Source organism: Dermacentor andersoni, chromosome 1 (genome assembly GCF_023375885.2).
Source record: "Dermacentor andersoni chromosome 1, qqDerAnde1_hic_scaffold, whole genome shotgun sequence".
Classification (NCBI taxonomy): Eukaryota; Metazoa; Arthropoda; class Arachnida; order Ixodida; family Ixodidae; genus Dermacentor; species Dermacentor andersoni.
In genome coordinates, this window is record NC_092814.1 from 102,655,973 (window position 1) to 102,676,840 (window position 20,868).

Consider the following 20,868-nt stretch of genomic DNA (forward strand, 5'->3'; position numbering starts at 1 on the left):
GGGCCCGGGTCGGTAATGACCTAAGTCCGTGCAAATTTGCAGCCGCATCTCATCAACATTGGACTAACCTGGCCTGTGACTCAGTGTTTTGCATAATAGCATCGCAATTGCGTGCCTGCTGCGTTCGCTGTTTCATGAGGCTCGCTTTCGTTTCTTTATTTTTCTTTTTTTGCTCTGTATCACGTTGTGTTCTATAGCTTACTTACGGCGGTGCGCTTTTTTCTTTGCGTGTATATTATTTCATTGCATGACGCGCTATCAAGAATTCTCTCTCGCTTCATTTTCTCTCGGTCCGAGACAGAATACGCGATTGTGTGACGCGTTTATTTCTCTGTAAATGATAGTTGCAATGAGATGAAGACCTCGTATACCTTAGAACGAACGCGCAGGACACATAGGCGCGCGCCCTCACATGTATTAATTGCATATCGGTGAGTGAGAAACTTTTTGTTTCACGTAATCGAGGACTAAAAACAACTAAGCAAGTTTTAAAAATGATCCACATGCGGCGGCTCTGTGACCATGGCGCTGTACTCTATAGAACGAGGACATGACTGAGGAACCCGTACGTGGCGGCCGCAGTCCGATGGGCATGTAATGCAAGAACACTCGTGTACGAGCTTTGTATGAGCGTTAAAGAACCCATCTTGTTCAAACTTACTCCGAAGCCTACGGCGTCTCCAACCGATAGGCTGTGGCTTCGGGACGCAGAACAGCCTATAGTTATTTCTTTAAGCTTCAGAAAGGCTGTACCCAACAAGTCTACTTAATCATAACAGTATGAGCTCCCCCACATCGTTACATCTAGGTATATATGCTATCGCTGAACCTCATAAAAGAAACAAAATAAAGACAGGGAAGTAATATCAGCTGAAATGTTTCACTTTGTCGACTGAGGTGCTCAACGTGGGGCCGGTAGTCTCAAAACGCGTTACGCAAACGTTCGAAGCCCGTGCGAGATGAATTTACGTGCAAGCGCAGAGGGAGACAGACGCAGATATCAGAAAGTAAACGCGTGTCGGTTTACCAGACGCGCGTCCGGTTAGCTACACTGCTCTGGGGGAAAGGTACAGAAGCGTAGAAAAAAGGGAGGTGCAAACCGGCACTATAAGTTGCCGCACAGACCTGTCAGCTTGCGCTATTGCACCAACGCTCCAATTGCTCGTTGCTTTCTGCGCCAACGACGCGCGTGGCTATGGCACGAAGATCCGTTTGGAGCACAGGGCTTCCATTTGAACTTGCCTGAATCAAACGGTCTGTTTTACTGCGAACATTAGTTAAGACTAGAGCAGGAAAACCAGCGCAATGAACATGACGCTTAGGAAGGAACAGACAACGGCACTAACAACGAAATGTTTATCCTTTCAAGCAGCATATCTAGTATATCCACAACACACACAAAAGAAGAAGGAAAATATTAGAAAGGGCAGGACAGAAGATTGCGTGGAAGTGATGGGACACAAGTACTCCGATAGGAATGATATCTCCTTGGGAAGGAGTGAAATGGATGGGTAGCTTGCGCATACATCGCCACTTTTCTATATTCTTTTCGATATCAGAAGGCTTCTGATATCAGTCGTGCACACTCGTCTCGATAATTTGCCACATTGGTGCAATGATTAAAGGGTGGTTCACAGCTATACATTCAACCTAGTGCAGTGCTAGGTGGCTATCTCTTGCTTGCTCACAGACATTGTTTGAGTGTTCACGCATACGGTCATTTGTCCAACATAGAAACGCCGACAGGAAAGAGGAGTCCGGTAAGCAACATTACATCAACACTTAACCGTTCCTTGTATCCTGTCCATGGGGCTGTTTTTTCTGCCATGAACCAACAGCCCAAATGCATACGCATCAGCAGTTAAGAGCTAGGAAATGAGTCAACTGTTTTCTTCCGTTCGTAAAACGATATTCGGACTGGGAGCGAACGAACGATCTTGCGTTTCCAAGCGAGCATTCTTATCACTATGACACAACCGCTTGATACAAGGGCGCAGGTAATACCAATATTGGGCTTATCTAGCGCACTCTCTACCACAGCGTCTGGCCGTGCACGCACAGTCAAGTGCTGTGCTTTGATCGAGACGAGCAGTTTGGTTTTGATTTTATTTCCTTGGAGCATGGACACATACTCACTGTAGAGGATTGCCCAAGAGGCGGATGATAGTAAAGGCCACTCTGCCGAGGGCCCGATAAAGGGTCGTGTATTGCCTCAGCTGCGTGTATGCCTCAGCTGCGTGCGCCAAGCGAATGACACTGCGGACACCAGCTGCTTGTTTCTGTATGCAAGCTGCATGGCTCTTTACTTGGCAGGAGGGAGGAGCCTCTTAGCGTTGTTCAGCAGTTTCCAAAACAACTCCCTGTGACACTGGAGTTTTCTCAATATGTTCCAGGAGTGAGGGTTTATTTCTCAGAAAATCATGGGATTATCTAAACGCGTTCAGCATACGGAGCTTGTATAATTGCTGCTTGGAGTAATTTTGTGGACCACTGAGGACTGACGGGCTTTTTTCTCCTTCTACAAGTTCTAGCGGTAATGGTGCATCTCACGATACGTTCGTAAGGACATAGATGTAAACTTGCAGTTGCTTTAGTTTCCTTTCTTACATTTATTGCCTTTTTACCACTGATCCATTTCCAACTTATTATCAAAAAGTTTCGACTTGGTTGATGAAAAGAAAGTGGGCTATGCGAGCACAGAACGCAAATCGCCCGTTTACTTACTTGTCGAATATTCGACTTGTCTAAGGAAAAAGCCACAACGAAAGGTCAGATAACTCATAGCAGAGAGAGAGTGACGCCTTGATGCGCTCCCGTCTCGAGTTTCACGTGTACGCAATAGTCACATAAAATATGATTGCACGTGGGCAATTCGTTGGCGTGTGCGGAAGTGTTCTGACCATTGCGCTTGTCGTGCTCGTTTCCACGCAGCCTCTCACCGAAAACAAATTTATTTGATTCACAGAGATCTGTGGCTGACGTAATGCTATTTTTTCTAGGGGTAAAACCGGAATTGTTTTGTTTTGTTTCCCTCTTCTTCGTCTTCTTCTTATTGTTATTATTATTTCCCCACGTTAGAATGCACAAAGCGCATTCTGTTGGTTTCTCAGTGCTTTCGCATAGCAAGCTTCCTTTTCTCTTTTCTCGACAATTTCGATGCGAGCCTTCCCGTTCACTGACGCGGACATTGTGAAAGGGATTTCAGCCGGGTTAACACGCATGGTACTTAGCTACTGAGGTTTGCTTTGCTTCACCTCGGCTCGTCGGAGCTAATTATCGACTGCGTCCAAGAGCTCCCCAAACAAATGATGGGGCTTACAACATACTGAAATGAAATATGCCACGAACCGACGGCGATGCGTTTCCGAAAATGCGCTCACTTGCTTTTTTATTTTTCTGTCTCTCTCTATCTCTCTTCTAGTTAGCGCACAGAGGTCTCATTAATATCGCGCTTCTATTCGCTTTGAGGCGATAAATTTCCTCAGCTCATCAGACGTTCGTTATTGCGACCCCTCCAATGCTAGGGTGACCATTTACATCCTGCTTTTTTATATTGTTAGTGATTTACAGAGCTGTCGCATTACTCATCATTTTTATGCAATTTCTGTTGTTTTACTTTCTTTATAGGGCACGTTTCGATGCCAATGTGAGTTACAGGCATTCAACAAGGAGGAGAAAAAATTCTGTTCTCATGTTACAAAGGAATTGCCAAATAAAGAAGGTACCACTGAAGTATTCGAGCATGCGGGGGAAGCAGTTTGACTGAGGTGTATTGCAGAAGAAAATTTTTATTAAATGACGTCTCGTGGGTCCAAGCCGTGGAGGTGGCGCTCCGTGGTGGTAAAATAGTGACGGGTGCCATCGCACCTTGAATTTCACGTACGTGGCGCACCAGGAACAGACATACTGCCAAACTCGCCAAGGTGTAAGGCATGGGTGATAATGTGGGGAAAGATGGGGGCGCGGGGACAATCCCAGTACGTGTGCACCACGTTAGGATGCTGCTCGCAAACCCGACAGATTGTGTAGCCTGACCGTCTCTCCGATCGATGAATGATTGCGTCATTAGGAAAAGCGAGGGTCTGAATTAAGGAAGGAAGGAAGGAAGGAAAAAGTGGAGGAGAAAAGGCAGCGAGGTTAACCAGTTTAGATTAACCGGTTTGCTACCCTGCACATGGGAGAGGGATGGGGGCGATGAAAGATGGGGAAGGAGAAGAGAGAGAGCACATGGCACAGCACACACACATCGTCCGTTGGAGTCCATCAATCTGGCATGGTACGTGATATCACTGTCACAGCCGCTTGTCCAATCCCGTCTCTTTCAAAAACCGAAGTAGTCCCTTCGTCGCCTTCACTTGCGATGTCTTCTGTCGGCGGCATGTGAAAATCGTGTCGAGGGACAATGGTCTAGTGTCAAAGTGCGCTAGAACGGATGCCAGGGACTGTCGCTGAACATTATATTCAGGACAGTCGCACAGAATGTGTTCCAGCGTCTCCTCGCAAAGACAGGCATTGCAGAGAGCGTTGTCGGCCAACGTCAATACCACCTGCCCTCTTTGATGCATCTCTATATGCCAACTGGACTCCGCCGAAGAGAGGCGACTCTGCTTTATCGCTTATGGCTAGGGGTGGCTTTCACGAAATCATACTCATTTCGAGGGTCTGAGATTTTAGGATGAGAGATGCATCTGCGCGTGGAAAGAGGTGTGAGGGAGTGGGAACGAGCATACGGTATTCGCGGGCCTCGATGAGTCGAACCTGGCGTTGCTTGAGGCGCTCGATCGACAAGTTTTAGGGGAAAAACCATCTGGCCGCCGGATAACGACACTCGGTTGCATAGGTGCACCCTTTTATGCATTAAAATGTTGCTCAGGAGTATGTCCATGCTAATATGCATATTTAGCTCGTGTAAGTCACAATTTTCTCTCTCTCCACTTGCCCCGTCTGTGAAATCGGCGAGTTAAGTCGGAGGCCGCCGAGCTGGGAGAAGGAAGCGAGCGCCGGACAATTAGGGCGCCGAGGTGGAGAGGAGGAGCGTGCGGCGGGGAAGGTACGGAAGAGCGCGCGGGGGAGCAGAGGAAGAGGGAGGATGCGGAGCACCGCGGGGGAAGAGGGTAGGCGGAGGCGCACTGGGTTCACCTCCCCTGGCAGTTGCTACGGGTTCTGTGTATGCTATGGATGTACCGGGTTCGTCTGGCTATCGAGAAGCCCAGCGCCGAGTGAAAAGGACGGAGCGTTAACGGAAGCGGCGGCAGGTCGAGCGCGAGTCGACCGACCACGAGGCCGTCGCTCGACTTGCTCATAAGCCGCGTTCACGAAGTGAAACGTCACTATGCCATGGACTATATATATATATATATATATATATATATATATATATATATATATATATATATATATATATATATATGTTAACAGGCGATTACAAAAATATGTCGTACATTGATTTTATTGCCGATAGTTAACCATTTGTTTCAATAAGGCGCTTGAATGGACTTTTGTCAACACAATATGAAATGTAACTTGCTGTTTTGCTTGCATTTCTGCTCAAGGCCTGTTTGTGAACTTTTAGAGGAGAATTCAAGAAGTGGCAAAAAAAAAAAATACGCTCCAAAATTCTTTCTTGCAGCCGCATGTCGCTGCTCCTCGAAACATGAAACACAATTCACATAATTTCGACAAGAAAATAAAGGACAGGAAAAAATACACATTAAAGAAACAATGAGCCCGATCGATTGCTGAAATGTAGCGTAATAACGTTGCACGATATGAGCTCTTCCAGACGTATTTCAACGTGGAGTTCCTGCAGTATCATAATTATTCACGTGTTATAAGACCGATATTTTGAACAACAGTTTGCTCCCGGTCACCATGGCCGCATGATCGCACTAGGTGTGCTGAGAAAGTGTTCAACTGCTGTGACGGTTCATTTCACGTTATCTTATAATTCAACAAGCATTCAACAATCCTTCACAAACCTATCACAGTTGAGAGGCCGAAAACATCAATCAATAAGTCACTAATTCATTTGGAAGCAGAATGCAAAAGTCCCCTTTCACTTATATTTTGATGCCCGGTAAGGGAACCAGTGTGTCATATTATAAGCGAGCGTCTTACATCAAGCTTTGTTTTGTTGCGTTAAACATTGTATTGGCATTATTTTTGGAGGAGTTTCACAGGACTAAAATACAAAAATAAAATTTCTTGGTGGCCGCTTTTTGATGGATGGGACAGTTGAATAATTCAATAAGAAATATCACTACGTTCCTTGCAATATACAACCGTCTTGATCCTCAAAAATTTAATTCCTTGCAGCTCCTCGACACTCTTTTTGCGAAGAGAAGGGAAGTCATCTGCAGTATGCATGTGCACATATTAGCCATATATCATGCAAATAAATGGAAAGCATCCGATGCATAGCAGATTTAGCACAGATCGATGACTTCTCGGGCGTGCCGCGAATTTCCCTATAGATGCTGGGTAGTACGATGACCCAGGGAGGCACTCCCTGACCAAGACTCTCGGTGAACGCTTGATTTTGAACGCAACTGAAACAGAGCCACTAAAGGCATTTTCACGACATAGAATTCCTTTTCTTCTCTTAAAGCCCGTTACTCGTTGCTTAGATAGTGCTGGCTCCCATCAAAAGCAACAGATTCACGTCATTAATGTGGTTTCTAACATAATAAAGAAACACGTTGAATGAATAAAATATTTTTAGGCTCGTCGGCCTCAATAAGGCGGGAATCATAGAAAGGGATCACATACGACGATGGATGCCCGCCTTATGTGCAACCTCCCAGGGCGTTATAACGTAAAGCTATTCCAAACTTTTCTATTCCAATTCTGCAATCAGCCCTCCGCGATTGGTCAAAAACTTTTTTGGACCACCCCAACTTCGCCGTCACGCGACGTCACGAAAGCCGCGATAGCTCCCCATCTGATATGACCTGTACACACTGATTATGCGTGATAAGACCGAGCAAATGAAAAATAACTATTTCAGATTCAACGCCTTTTTGCCATCAGCACTCTGCTATTGGTCAAAAGTTTTCGGGCTACACCCACTTCACTTGTATGTCACTTGACGTCACAAAACCGCGATAACTCACCGCATCAAAGTGAGGTGTACGCGTTAAAGATGCATTAATACGCCGAACAAAACTGAATTTCTTTAATGAATAGCCGGAGACTGTCCCGTTCCGAAAGGAATAGGAGATGTCTGGCACCGATTGCTCTGGCGCTGGTTGCTTGCATCAGCCGGAGAGCATGGGCTTATTTGCGTATAATAAAACGCTTTGCCTGGCCGTATAACGTTATCGAGGCCTTTTGGCACGTTTACGACATCGCTGTGCCAACTCTTCTTTGCTAAGGATCTGCTTTTGCGATATTCTTAACCTTCCGTAGCCCGCCGCCGCGATTTTCGACCAGCCAGCGCAAGCTATGTAAGGGAAAGCGGACCAATAGCAGACGCGGGCGCCACCCTCTTGATCCGGTTACCTATTTCTAGTGGGCTGGCTCTGCCTCATTGAAACCCTGTTCATTTGTGCGTGCTCCTGGCCTCTTGTCAGCCAATTACATAAAAAAAGCCGCTCAATGTAGGCAATCTTATTGGTTTTAAAAGCAAACAAAAGTGACCCGCTATAAACGAGGACCGCGTTTGATTGGACTTTTCAAACAACGCTGCGGGATACCGCCCGATGTTTGCGTCGGCGGTTACGCAAGTCTGACGTCAAAAAAAAAAAAAAAAAATAGGGGGTCTTACGTGCCAAAACCACTTTCTGATTATGAGGTACGCCGTGGTGAAGGACTCCGGAAATTTCGACCACCTGGGGTCCTTTAACGTGCACCTAAATCTAAGCACACGGGTGTTTTCGCATTTCGCCCCCATCGAAATGCGGCCGCCGTGGCCGGTATTCGATCCCACGACCTCGTGTTCAGCAGCCCAACACCATAGCCACTGAGCAACCACGGCAGGTAAATTTGACATCAGGAGATTGGAATAAAAACATATTGCAATAGTTTTACGTTATCAGGCCCCACCGTGTCTCATGCTCGACTGTCGTTGATTGGGGTGACCCAATGAATGAATTATGGGGTTTTACGTGCCAAAACCACTTTCTGATTATGAGGCACGCCGTAGTGGAGGACTCCGGAAATTTCGACTACCTGGGGTTCTCTGGGGTGACCCAGTCTTAAAAAGAGGTGATATCCGGTCTCAAATATTTTTTTTGCCCGAGATGTCTGTATTCAGAACAGTCCCACAGCATGTTCCTAGCGTTGGGAGGTGCGCCCATTGTACATGTGGAGCACGCTACTGGTCCGGTGACTTCTTTGTCTGCTTTCGTGGTCACTGTCAGCCTTCGTGTTTGGCTGGTGTACTACGTGCCTGTCATTTAGTGATGTCTTCAGTCAGCGTGGCTTCGTTCCGGGGCCTTATGCATTAGTACTTCATCTCCGCGTGGCAGTCTCTGCGGTAACTTGCGCCTCGAGAGCGCGGCGTCGTTCTTGCTTTGCCACAATGATTCATGCTTTATAATGAGTAAAACGGTACGAAAATAAAATCCGAGGACAACTAAGCACTTATGATTTGCGAATGCTAAAGCATCAATGTCGAATTTAACGCTGCTGAGCGGTCCTGCAAGTTATCAACTCCTCGCGGGCAAGCCAGCGCGCTGAGACGCTTGGGCAATGCCTCCTAGGTAGCACAAAGCTGGTGCAATTCGATCCGTGACGTCATGCTACCTTGCCCGACTACCATAGTATCTAATGGGGATGCTCCCGAGTACGCTGCGGTGATTGTGGAGTCACCGCTTTCGTCACTCCGGGTTTGGCCATGAAAATTTCGGTACAAGTAATGTGATTTCATGAAACAGAGAGCACAGGGCCTGCTATATAGGACGCGATGGTTTAACCGAGTGGGTAAGACACTCGGCCTCTTAGCATTAAGGCCGTAGCTTCGAAATTCTCTACCGCCAACGTTTTTCCTTTCAAATTTATTCCGTTTTTTATATATCAGTTACTTTAAAGCGATTACGAGGAAAAGTTTGAAGGCAGGCGAGAGCTTGAGCGGACAAAGGAACGCGCGGATAACACAGGCTTCCGAGCGCAAGGGTGACGTGGCTTCGCGGCGATGCCCTCTCCCCTCACGGAACACCTGGCGCGCCAGCAGTTGCGCCCTTTCACCTGCTCTGCCACGTCGAGACGCGCACGGGACGTGGCGTCGCCACCAGTCGTAATTTAGGTGCCGTTGTGCTGCTATAGACGCCGGGTTTTTCGCTCAATGGGACAGTTGATGCTTTCGCATCAATAATAAATATTAGCATGATCATAGCATTGCAGCATATAAGGTTTCAATTGGATCATGACGCGAAGCGCGTAGATACTGCATACTTCATACTTCTCATAGAGGTTGTACGAGTGGCTACTGGAACGTACCGTCTGATTGATAAGTGTGCGTGCCACTGCGCGTATATAAGCCCAAGCGTGTTAAGCCTGTGCAGTGGGGCTTCTGTAACACTCCCCGTACTATGAAGGTATACTGTTTCAGAATGGAATTTATTAATCACTCTAGAGAGTGTTCGAGCGCTGTAAATGCTTCGCCGGGCCGCAAAGCCGTGTGTCACATGTGTTCCCGCGTGTTGTGAATTTCAACTTTCTCAAACTTTAGGTATGTAACAAAAAGGCTATGACTCTCGTAATGCCGTTTCACCGGAATCAGTGCTTTCTTTACATGCTGATTTTGTAATTTTATGCTTTCTCACCCCTAGGCAGGTGAATGGTATCGAGGATGCGGGGAATGCGCTTTTGGGTGGGAAACCACTCAACGCGCAGGTGCTTGAGCACGCCGGCGTCGCCCTTGTTGTGTCTCCCGATCGTCTCCACTTTTCCTACAAAGCTACATCGCAGTGGCGGATTCCGCTCAGAAGCACGAAGCGTCGACGTCCTGAACTAAGTGAGTGACACGCTTCGCTTCATTTTCTTTCTTTTTTTTACTGTATTCTTTCTTCCACTTTCCGAAGGTGTTAGAGCTGTGAGAGCATTCCTTTCAACAAAAGGTAACCATTATATTCTTCTTGTGACAAAAAGGGAGCACGGCGTACCGTTTTTGTCGCACGTACCTTAGTCTTAGCCCCTCTGCGAGAACACTACACTACAGTTTCACGCATATGTGGCTGACACCGTTTCATTAGTGCCTTGGCCTTTTGCCTCGCTAAAAGGAAGCCTGGGGCTAGATCGAAGCCGTTCGCACACAAGTGTATTTCGTGATGGGCCCGTGCCTACGCACTCGCAAATCGCAGCGCAGACGCTGGTCATTGGAGATTGTGAACGACAGTTCTTAATCTCTAGACCTCTCGAACTCCAACAGTGCTACGGCACAAATACGCGGCCAGCAACAATCTGTAGCAAGCGGGGTGGCACCTTAGGCACAAATTGTGCGTCGTACTGCCAGAGAACAAAACACTGACGACAGTGTCGAAGTGAGCCATGTGTATGCACAATAAGCGCATTTCTACCGATTGCGAAGTAAGAAATAATAGTTTTGCAGGTCCATGCCTCGGTTTTGTATTCTGAAAGACCGCGTCCGTAATTTTACACGCAAAGAACGAGGAGCGGCTGCTCGCAGTTACACTCAATGAAGAACTTGTGTCGATATGCGTGAAATTTTCTGCCGTCGGTGTCCACAGTTACGTTTACTGTGTTACACATGCTGAATGAGAGACGCAAATGTGCAACAAGATTACTGTATGCGAACGGCTGCGCATTCATGTGCTAACCAGGTCTAATTATACCTATACACGTCTACTTTGGTAAAGCATTGCTAATTAACAAGTTTTCGGAAGGACGTCGTCCAGTGCAAGCAAGTATCAATGTCTGCTTCCATTCGAAGCGCCTCTATTGTTCTGCGAAGGTATATTGTGAATTGTGCACCCGACAGCAGAAACGTTTGCGTCGAAACGGGCTCAAGTACGCGCAACCAGTCTCTTTAGTCGGGGCTTATGAGGTGTCCATTCATTGGACGTGCATGCCGACTAATGCTTCCTTGGTGCGTCCCGATCGAATGGCTAATAACAATGTCCAAAACTGCGTCTCAGTACTACTGAATACCGTGCAGCGTTTTGGGAGTTAAAAATGGCGTTAGCTATCCGGTGTCGAATTCACAAAGCCTCTGGCGTTGTACCGTCCGTTCGTGAGCCCTGGCCACTCACAACAGCTGGCGATACGACAGCCATTTGAAGAAACGCAGCTAGTCCTGATTTCGTCCAGGGGAATATAAAGAGAATGAATCCTGCAGCTGAGGTTTGGTTAGGTTTGGTTTGCTGCCTGTAGTTATAGCAAAACCCACTACGGGGGATTGACCATGAATCGGGCGGCAGTGGGTCGAAAAAGAATAAATACCTAAATAGGACTTTTTTTTACTGAAAATGAGATTTTAAATGAATTGTAATCGTTAATAATAATTTTCATGCTATAATTTCTTAAAATTAGAAGTTCATATTTTTGGTTTCTTGTTGTTGAAAATAAACCAGTAAAATTAGCATGGAAGTCTCCTTGTTTCCATTACAAAATTATATATGGCATCACATACGTTCCTATTACAGTGTCCTAGTGCCGACGCCCCCAGAGACAGAATGATAGGTAGGGTAATGGCTAATCCAAGTTGGCAAGTTGGCGGAAGGGACCTTCTAGAACTCCTTTTCTATGCACATTGAACCTACGACACTCTATAAAGAAATGATCCATAGTTTCGGGTTCATTGCAGTAAAAACATTTAGGAGAAGATGCCAAACCATACCTATGGGAATAGAAATTAAGCCGTGGTATTCGGCAACGCATACGCGTAAATGAAACTTCAAATTTTCTTGTTTCACACCATCCGCTGTACCAAGGAAATCTAAGGTGCTGAAAATCGGCGTTTTCTAATACACATGATTTGGCATGTTCTTTTTGAATGGAAAATTTTTTAAATCTTGCATAAGTGACGTATGCCGAAGGTTTTAGGATCCTCTGTACCGGGCCTTTAAGAGATGCCGCTGCTAGTGCGTGTGTTGACTCGTTTAAAGTGAGCTCCACGTGCCCTGGCACCCATACCAGTTGGATGAGGCGTAAATCTTGGGGAATTAATGAATGAAATTCTCGGAGAATGATACTTGAATTGGGCACAGATAAAGCGGAGCAAACAGACAAGGAGTCGGTTAAGATTACGGCTGAAGAAATAGATGTGGGAAGTTTCCGTAGAGCTAGGATGATCGCCAATAACTCTGCTTGAAATATTGGCGTAAAGTCGGGTAGTCGAAGAGAGAAAGACCAATTTAATGATGTCGAAAAAATGCCCACTCCGGTCTTCTCTTCACTGACAGAAGCATCTGTGGCTATTACTGCATTTATTTGGAGGTTTTCAAGGTGGTCATCTAATAAACCTTTTAGGTATCGAATAGGGAGGAGCTTAGCGTTATTTGGAAATACATCGCCAAATCCAACACTTATTGTCGAAGTAGGTAAATTTTGAAAAGCCACATCACGGATTGATATTTGTAATGGCTCTAATAGCTTCTGCACAATAACTACCTGGGGACAATGCAGTCTGGACCATTGATTCTCAAAGAATGCAGTTGGTTCTCGAATAAAAATATAGTAGGAGCGTCTCTGGGGAGAAGCATAGATGTTTAGAAATGTTTGGACTGTCAGTATACAAAATCGAGTTTGAAGAGAAGGCAGATGAGTTTCATGATATAAAATATTATTGGCTACAAATTTTGGAAGGCCGAGACACAGACGTAGTGATTCGCGTTCTAAAAGAACGAACCAGAGGACATAACTTATACGTAGGACCTCCTGAAAATAACACGGCATCCAAACTCTAGAATGGGGCGGACATACATACAATAAATCATCAGCAAGGTCTCCCTGCGCATTCTAAAACGACTGCTGCAGACTCTTCATAATAAACCAACAGCGCGTGCTCCTTTAGACGCGCTGTATTCTATGTGTGTCTGCCAATTAAGCTTTTTGGTATAAATCATTCCCGCATATTTTAAAGAATGTACCTGCGGAATAATCTCCTGGCCATACGACAGGTTATTCGGATAGGAAAAGTTAAGGGAAAGACAATGATCGCACTTTTGTTGACATTTAGCGACATTTGTATTCCTTTTAGCCAAATTTCAATCTGATTCAAATACGACTGCAAAGTTTTATATAGGCTATGTATATCATTCGATACCGATACCGATACTGAGGGCTGCTTTGATTGGTTGATTTCTCTTTCTTTAAGATTGGCTCACACCCACTATGGCGGATTGACGAAGTATCTGATAGGCTAGCAAAATAATTAGTTCAAAGGTAGAAAGGAACACTAACGAGAAATTATGAATAGATAAAAAGATAGGTAAAAAAACGCAAACATTTAAGAATCTCGCTGAGAATCTATCGATATAAGCGCGTGCTCGGTCGACGTCTTCGTCGTCAGCGAATAAACATATGAAACACGCCCTACTCTACATTCAGCTGTTTATTTTTAATTATTATTGGGGAGGATTTGCTGCATGCCATGAATAATAAAATATAGTTAAATAAATGCTTCCAACTCTCGATCAGGCGTGCAAGAACTGCCGCTGTTGTTGTTACCTCCACTGTTTGGTATGTACCCACGAGATGGGACTGGCCAAGGTTCGCCATGCAAGAATAATGGCTGCCTTCCTTCTCGCTAACCGAAAGGTCTGTATTACCTATATTTAAATAATAATAATGTATACAAAATATATGAGAAAGCGACCATGCCTATTTTTGATGAAGCCACTAGTGAATTAACATATGCGAATTAATTGTTAGTCATTAGGAAAAAGGTGTTTAACATATCAGCCTCTCTGTAGCAATGATGTACTCATGTACAATCTGACATACTTCCTTTCGGGCACGGCCAAGGGTGCTCGCACCAAAAGATAAAATTTAAATTACCGAGAGACTAACAACAATACGCGATAGAGGTTACTCTAAGTATGTCTTTTTTTGGTTCAATCGTTCAATGGTGCGAACCCACACCTAGGGCCATATAACGTGAAACTATTCCAATCTCCTGATGTCAAATTTGCGTGACTGCCGACACAAGCATCGGGTGATGACCAGCCGTGGTGTTTGAACAGCCCAATGAAACGCTCTCTGCGTTTACAGGAGGGCACGTTTTTTTCCCTTTCAAAGCGAATAGCATTGCCCACCTCGAAATGTTTTTTTTTTAATCTAAATGGCTGACAAGAGGCGAGAAATGCACGGAAGTGGAGAGGGTATCCGTGGGGCAAAGCTAGCGCAGTGAATGTAGACAACCGGATCAAGAGAGTGATGCCGATGTCCGAGATTGGTCCGCTTTCTTTTCCTTAGCTTACGGTAGCTGGTCGAAAATCGCGGCGGCGTGCAACGGAAGCTTTAAAATGCCGTTAAAACAGATGCTCAGTGAGAAAGAGTTGGCATAGCGATGTCGTATACTTGCCGAAAGGACTCGACAACGTTATATTGCCACGCAATAATTTTTATTATAAGCGAATAAATATATTCTCCACAACTGCTCCGAGCAGCCAATACCAAAGCGATTAATAGGCAGCCATCTTCTATTCCTTTTGGAACGTGGCACTCTCCGCCTATTCCGAAAACCTTTCAGTTTTGTTTGGCATATTAATACATTTTTGTGCGTACATGTCACTTTGACGTGGTGGGTTTACGCGGTTTTGTGGCGCCGCGTGACAGACAGGTTAAGTGAGCGCAGACCGAAAATTTTTGACCAGTAGCGGACGGTTAATGGTGAAAAAGACATAGAATCGGAAACAATTTTCTTCTTCTTTTGTTTGGCCCGAGTAACGCATAATCAGTGTGTACACGTCATATCAGATGAGGAGTTTTCGCGGTTTTCGTGATGTCATGTTACAAACAACCGAAGTGGTTGCGGCCCGAAAAATGTTGGACCAATCGCGGAGGGCTTGTGGCAAAAATGGGATAGAAACAGGTTGGAATAGCTTTACGTTATGGCGTCCTCATTCATTCTAAAATATTGTCCGCCTCCAGGGGCCCCATAACGTAAAACCATTCCAATCTGTTTTTATTCCAATCTCCTGACATCAAATTTGTGTACCACTGACGCAAACATCGCGCGGTATCCCGCAGCGTTGTTTGAAAAGCCCAATCAAACGCGGTCCTTGTTCATAGGAGGTCACCCTATTTGCTTTCAATGCGAATAGCATAGCCTACATTCAACACTTTTTCTTATCTAATTGGGGGACACGAGGCTAGGGCCACGCTCAATGGCAGAGGGTTTCGATGGGGCCGAGCCAGCACAGTGAAAGCGGATAACCGGATGAGAAGGGTGGTGCCGGCGTCTGCGATTGGTCCATTTCCCCTCGCTTAGCTTGCTATGTCGGGTAAAAAAATGCTGCGGCGTGCAACGGAAGGTTAAATGTCGCTCAAATGGATCCTCAACAAAGAAGAGTTGGCAAAGGAATGCCGTATATGTGCCGAAGGGACTCGATAACGTTATACTGTCACGCAAAATTGTTATTACACGCAAATAAATCCATGGTCCCCGGTAGCTCCGAGTTGCCAGTGCGATCGGTGGGCAGCCATGATCTATTCCTTTCGGAACGGGGCACTACCCGGCTATTCAGAAAAAAATTCAGTTTTGTTGGGCATAATAATGGGCATTTAACGCGTACATGTCAGGTTGATGCTTTGAGTTTTTGCGTTTTTATGATTTCGCATGACAAGCAGGCGAAGTGAGCACAGCCCCAAAACGCTTGACCAATAGGAGAGGGCTAATGTGGAAAAGGCGTCAAATCATAAATATTTCTTTGTATGTCGTTTGGTGCAACCATGCATAATCAATGTGCACATATCACATCAAATGGGGCGTTTTCGCGGTTTTCGTGACATCGTGTGACAGACAGGCGAAGTGGAGGTGGTCCGAAATTTTTTTTCCAATCGTGAAGAGCTGATTGCAGAAGTGTAGTAGAAACGTTTGAAATAGCTTTACGTTATAGCGCCCCAGTTCTTTCTTTCGTTTTCTTGCACGTTCCTTAGTTCAATACATGACAAAGTCGACAGCGGCTGGACCCATAGCCAGAAGCTAGCACTGCGTCGAAATTGAAATGTGTAAGTAGAGGCAAGCGATCATGTTAAAATAAACGCAAAAAATGTCGGAAACAAATTTTCATCATACGGTTTCACGCTGCAGCATAAAATATGTGCGAAAAAAGTATGGAATAGATGCGAATCAGTTTAGTAATACGGGAAGGCAAACCTACCAATACGGAAGGAAATACAAACACATATAAAGATATTGCAGAGGCCATTTACGAGGATTTTAGAAAGGCATATATGAGAAGCAACAGAGTAGAAAACAGAGATAAATACAAGCCACGTTGAAGTTACAAAACCTCTTCCGCCAAGACAACGATGGCTACTGCTATTCTCGCGACGTGAAGAGGTTTTTGAAGCCGGAAAGTGATGAATTGACGCCAGCCCTCTCGCTACGGCAACGTTGCACTATTGTACCCAGGCAAAGCGCTCTATAAACAATGGTGTACGGAAAAGTATTTATGCGCAAGTAGTTGCTTATCTCTTAACTCCATTCTGCAAAGTTATCATACATTTTTGCCCGGTTGAGTACATTCACTCCACTATACAGGGTGTGCCAACTATCATGCACCAAGATTTAGAGATACGCAAATGCCACGTAGCTGGACAGAACCAAGGTAATGTTGTTTGTCGTCTCTTGGAGATACTCAGATTATTTTTGCATTGCGACTAACTACATCATTAGTCTTAATTAATAATCGATTTCTCCAATAGTAAGGTTAGATCAATAGTGTAAATGAGAAAATTCGTAGAGCAACATAAAAAACTCCCGATGCAGCTTTCTCTTGCTCAATACGTACTACATAAAAGTGTTTTTCCGAGCGTGGAAGAGGCCCGCGAATACACGCAAGAATGCTGCGCGACTGGCCGCTCGAAGCAATTTGCGTCTATTCGCGGGCTTCTTTAGCACTTGGAAAAAAAATTTTTATTGCGATAGCAATTCTATGGACATTTCAGGAGCATTTCTGGCGTCCCCGTGATCCAAGCAATGGCAAACAAGATAACCTTGGTTCTGTCCAGCTACGTGGCATTTGCATATTTTTTTAATGTTTGGCTCAAGTTACGTGGGCCACCCTACAAATACCTACACATGTCCACGCCGATTGCATCAAGTTTGCCAGAGAAGAAGTAAGCCTGATTGCAATACTTGTTGTTGAACGTATATGTTGAACGTATTTGTTTCGATAATTATCCTCCCTTCTTGACTACGGTCATCCGGGATTGACAGGGCAGGAGTGCTAGCTGGAAGCTTAAGTTTAGACCACAAGACTCGTCTTCCCAACGTAAGCCAGGAGAATGTCAAGGACCCGCTCCCGCTGATGGTACTCTTCAACGGGTGGAGTCCGCTCTCAGGTCGTTGATGATTTAGAGGTGAGTGGCTGGCTCCGTAGTGGCGAAGGTGGCGGGTTGGAGCGAAATTACACGTTCCGTGCCAGCTGGCGGCACGTAGTGCCATCTTTTGCATCACAGGTAGGCTGCTGGGGACCATTCGGTGGCATGGCCATGTTGCTGTCTAAAGAAACGTTGTATATTTCAATATAATCAGAGAAATAGTTGCTCTGGTTACATTCAACTAGTGTCACACAAAACATCTCAATATGACCAGTCGTGAATTTGTTAGTTTAGTTTATCCAACACCATTAATTGAGCCGATGGTGCTCCCTCGTGAAGCCTTTCTAGGGGAAACAGCATCAGCCTCACTGGATTTCGCGAGGAAAAAAAAAAGAAAATTATATTGATCACCTAACTAGGCGATTTATGACATTCGCAATAAATATACCTTCGGTGTCTCTCTTATGCGGTAGTAAGTGTAGGTATAAAATGTTACATTATTCGAACGCTACCACATTTAATTCCACTTCTTAATGACATGGCTAGACAGTTCGCGATTAGATGTCGGTGCGGAATGTTGTAGCTTTAACAACCAGGGGCCCTATAACGTAAAGCTACCCATTATGTTTTTTAATCCAATCTCGTGACGTGACCCGCAGCGTTGCCTGAACAGCCCAATCCAACTCTCTCCTCGTTTATAGCAGGTCACTTTCGTTTGCTTTCAAAACGAATAACATTGTCTACATTAAAAGTTTCTTTTAAATCTAATTCGGTGACAAGAGGCGAGGAGCACGCTCAAGTGGAGAGGGTTTCGATGGGGCCGAGCCAGCGCGCTGAAAATATATAACCGGAAAAAAAGAAAGGTGCGGGCTTCTGCGATTGGTCCGCTTTCCCTCACTTAACTTGCGGTGGCTTATCTAAAATCGCGGCGGCGTGCAACGAACAATGAAAAATGACGCTAAAACGGATCCTCAGCGAAAAAGAGTTGGCAGAGTGATGTCGTATACCTGCCGAAAGGGCTCGATAACGTTATACTGCCGCGGTTAAAGGTGTATTATACGAAAATGAACCCATTCTCTCCGTCAGGTGCGAGTATAGCCAGTGCCTGAGCGATCGGCGGCAGCCATATTTTATTCCTTTCGGAACGGGACAGTCTCCGGCTATTCAGAAAAAAATCCAGTTTTGTTCGGCATATTCATGCATTTTTAACGCGCACCCGTCAGTTTGACGCAATTGGTTTTCGCGGTTTTGTGACGCCTAGTGACATACAGGTGAAGCGGGTGCGACCTGAAACCTTCTGACCAATAGCAGAGGGTTAATGGTGAAACGACGTCGAATCAGAAATAATTATTTTTCTTTTATTCTGTCGAATCATGCATAATTAATGTGTACGCGTCATGTTAGATTGGGAGCTATCGCGGTTTTCGTGACGTCGCATGACAGAAAGCTGAAAGTGGGGTGGTCCAATAAAGTTTTTGACCAATCGCGGAGGGCTGATTGCAGAATCGGAATAGAAAAGTTTGGAATAGTTTTACGTTATAGCGCCCCAGAGACCTGGATTGGGAAGAATTAGGGATAAGAGTTAATGGAGAATACCTTAGTAACTTGCGATTCGCTGATGATATTGCCTTGCTTAGTAACTCAGGGGACCAACTGCAATGCATGCTCACTGACCTGGAGAGGCAAAGCCGAAGGGTGGGTCTCAAAATTTATCTGCAGAAAACTAAAGTAATGTTTAACAGTCTCGGAAGAGAACAGCAGTTTACGATAGGTAGTGAGGCACTGGAAGTGGTAAGGGAATACATCTACTTAGGACAGGTAGTGACTGCGGATCCGGATCATGAGACTGAAATAATCAGAAGAATAAGAATGGGCTGGGGTGCGTTTGGCAGGCATTCTCAGATCATGAACAGCAGGTTGCCATTATCTCTCAAGAGAAAAGTTTATAACAGCTGTGTTTTACCAGTACTCACGTACGGGGCAGAAACCTGGAGGCTTACGAAAAGGGTTCTACATAAATTGAGGACGACGCAACGAGCTATGGAAAGATGAATGATAGGTGGAACGTTAAGGGATAAGAAAAGAGCAGATTGGGTGAGGGAAGAAACGCGAGTTAATGATATCTTAGTTGAAATCAAGAAAAAGAAATGGGCATGGGCAGGACACGTAATGAGGAGGGAAGATAACCGATGGTCATTTAGAGTTACGGAATGGATTCCAAGGGAAGGGAAGCATAGCAGAGGGCGGCAGAAAGTTAGGTGGGCGGATTAGATTAAGAAGTTTGCAGGGACAACATGGCCACAATTAACTACATGGCCACAATAACTACATTATGCGTTAATGAAGCTCTAGGATTGGAGTTCACATGACGCAATTTCGTATAATCCCGGATGTGCTCCCGAGTGTATTGGACTGCTTGTCCTAGCTTCTTTTCTTTTTTTTTCGCTACGACACGTAATTTTGCAGAATTATTATGGTCTGCAAAGCTCAGTGCGCACCCGCGTACGTTGCGCACGTTGCTACACGCAAGTAAACGTGCTCGCAGCAGGAAAGCGCGCTATTTCCCACCTCGAGTCCGTCCCAGTCAAGAAGGTGGTCATGGCTTAACGCGGCGCTTGAGCCCGCGTCTGACCTCTCCGCGTTTTCCATCCCCTCCGCTGGTTATATCCGCGCCCCCATCCAGCGAGTGCGAAGTATTCACGTACACAGTGCCATCAACAAGCGTTAGAGACGTCGCCAACATTTCAAGCTCGTAGGAGCAGGCTTGAACTGCTCGCGGATGCACAGCCTGCTGCTTGTCAGTCATTCTGTTGGTCTACCTCGCGACGCGCCCTTGTTCCTTGGCTTCGCCCCGCCTGTTTTATGCGCTTCTGGAAACAGCGCTGTACCTATTGTGACATTGACTTCCTGTTCCATAATGCATGTGTCTGCGCGCGAGACATCTTGCTGGCGACTCGAGCTTGGTCGAAACGCCGCCGCCGGGCCGCAAAACCGACTCCCCGGAGAATAAAGCCCGGCAGCCGTTACCACCTAACTTTCGTCCGTTCCGGTTACGTCTTCTCTCCGTGCCACATTCGTGGACTGCCTTTTGCGAACGCTTCTTTGTTTTGTTTTTTCCACTGTTCTCTCTCTTGTTCCGCTTGCTACATATCTCTGGAGTAGTGAAGAGGCACCCATCTGCAGTTTCTAAGCATTCAAGGCAAAGCTAAACTCTTTCTTTTTCCAGCTACTTCTTTGTCTCATCCTTCCAGAGTTTACTTATACAGCCGCTTGTCAGCAGCGGATCCTTTTGTTCCTCGTTTCTTGCATTATTTGAGCAGAAACCACTGTGTCCCGACTGCTCGTGTATCGTTTTCCGTCACCAACCCGTTATATGGAGGCGTGTGAGGCAGGAAATGGTTGTGCTTGGTGACGCGT

General features: G+C 45.6%; 1 protein-coding gene across 2 annotated transcripts in view; it reads left to right on the plus strand.

The window, feature by feature from the left end:
* The window catches only part of LOC126545491 (neural cell adhesion molecule 2-like), a 613,769-nt gene that overhangs the window by 348,554 nt on the left and 244,347 nt on the right, over positions 1-20,868 (plus strand). For both annotated transcript variants that reach the window (XM_050193381.2, XM_055061846.2), the window contains exon 14: positions 9,771-9,955. The gene's annotated coding sequence lies outside the window, so the exon portion shown is untranslated. The remainder of the gene's footprint in view (positions 1-9,770; positions 9,956-20,868) is intronic.